Below are 1,995 nucleotides of genomic sequence, written 5' to 3' on the forward strand. Positions count from 1 at the left end.
TGCACACGTGCATAGGATACATTTCTAAACCTTAGACCAGTCTTAAATACCTGAGCCCAGAACGGCAATGACCTCCCTCCCCAAACAAAATCCCTTCCTACCCCCCGCCTGCTCTGATGAGTCTGGTGTGCCTGATACTGTCGATGTCCATGGTAACGCCGTCCAGAACGTGAGGATGTTGCAATGTATAATGTGAGGGAGGATGTGGAATAAACAAAACATATTTTATGGAAGAAAAAAAAATTACGGAATGACCAATAACACATCTTCCACAAGCTTCCTGATGTCCTGATGTTGAGCGCCACCCACATACCGATCAAACTCTGATCCACCTCACACGTGACTACGTTCCTGCATATGCTAATTATAGTAAATACTCTTAGGTTTTGTCGGTAAAGTCACTTAGGTAAGAATAAATAATAATAAATACAAATAATAGAAATAATAATAGGTCTTTTTACCTACGTGACGTTACCGAAAAAACCTAAGAGTATGAATCCTTGCAGTGACGAAAGCTTCAAATCTAGAATTAATTATAGTAAACTCGATCAAGGACCCTGTTAAACGTATGTCTGAAAACCAGAGAAAACATCCGTGTCACTCAGAGGGGTCGCATTCACGGGTTCATGACCCCTCTTGCTGCCCTGCCTGGCAGGACAGCTGGTAGGGCCGCATTTAGGTTCTTGTGGGCTCTCGGCACTTCCGTTCCGTGGGCCTTCAGTGATAACTCCCGTCAGTTGGGACAGCCGCTGCCACGTGTTACTACCGCCGCTGTCACTCCGCTTGTTCCACGCGGTACTTCGTCCAGCCGCTGGACAGATGTCGTTGCTGCTGAAACGTTCATCATTGTCTGTGCCCTCATTCGACGGAAGCACGCTTTGTGCCGCCGATGAGCAGATTTAATTTGAAAACCCTGCCTCTATATATACGCTGCGCCTATCCTTCCTATGTAAATATATTTATGCAAGAGGATATCTTGGTCAATGTATTTTTTCGTCGGCCCTTTTTGTTTTCGTAGGCACAGTGCCTACCGTGCCTCTTGGATAATACGGCCCTGTCAGCTAGTTTATTACGTGAAAACCACGACAGCTTGAAAATCCTCCCCCCCCCCCCCAATAAATGTGCGTTTGAAAACTATCCACTGCCCAAAATTTGAACTTTTAGGCTTTAATGTCAACGGTGTCAAGGGCCTTTTCTAAGATGAATGAAACGGGCGCGCGCCTCTCCGTACAGCATTCTCCGGATCACGAGACGCCGTCTAAAGGAAGACGCACCCCAAAACCGTAAAGGCATGACAATTAAAGTCGCGCTAACACACCTACTGGATTATAAGATGCACCCCACCCAACCTTTGCATTAAATTACAGGGGAGAAAATAACTCAGTGTATACGGTTATAATTCTACGCAGGTGATGCACAACAAAGGATTTGTTTGGTGTTAGATCGTGTAAATATTAGTGTGTCGTTAAACCCGCCACCACCCGACACAGCCAATTAGTAAGATTTGTCACGTTTTGTTTTACGTGACAACCCTTACTAATTGGCTGTGTCGGGTGGTGGCGGGTTTAACGACGCACATTTACGCGATCTAACCAAAACAATACGGATTTAAAGCTTTCGTGACTGCAGGGATTCTTTCGGTAAAGTCACGTAGAAGGGAAGTAATAAAACAATAAAAATTTAACATAATTGTTTTATTACTTCCCTTCTACGTGACTTTACCGAAGGAACCAAGAAGACAAAACAATACCCTTTATTATGGATATTGGTCGCGAAAGCCTCCGACTTGCTAAACCGATGGGCGACGCTTGAGTTTGACCGGTAGGTGGCGATGATTAACTGGCCGTGGCGTGAGGCTTTTCAAAACGCGGGTCCACTCCTCCGCACCCGTGTGTTGTGGTGACACGGCCAGGGATTTCAAGAAGCACATTTAACCTTAAGGAGATACATATTTTACTCTTGGAATGACCTAAGACCAAAATACAGAGTAAACGA

Source organism: Lethenteron reissneri, chromosome 26 (assembly GCF_015708825.2).
Source record: "Lethenteron reissneri isolate LAM-NWPU_2019-01 chromosome 26, ASM1570882v1, whole genome shotgun sequence".
Classification (NCBI taxonomy): domain Eukaryota; kingdom Metazoa; phylum Chordata; class Hyperoartia; order Petromyzontiformes; family Petromyzontidae; genus Lethenteron; species Lethenteron reissneri.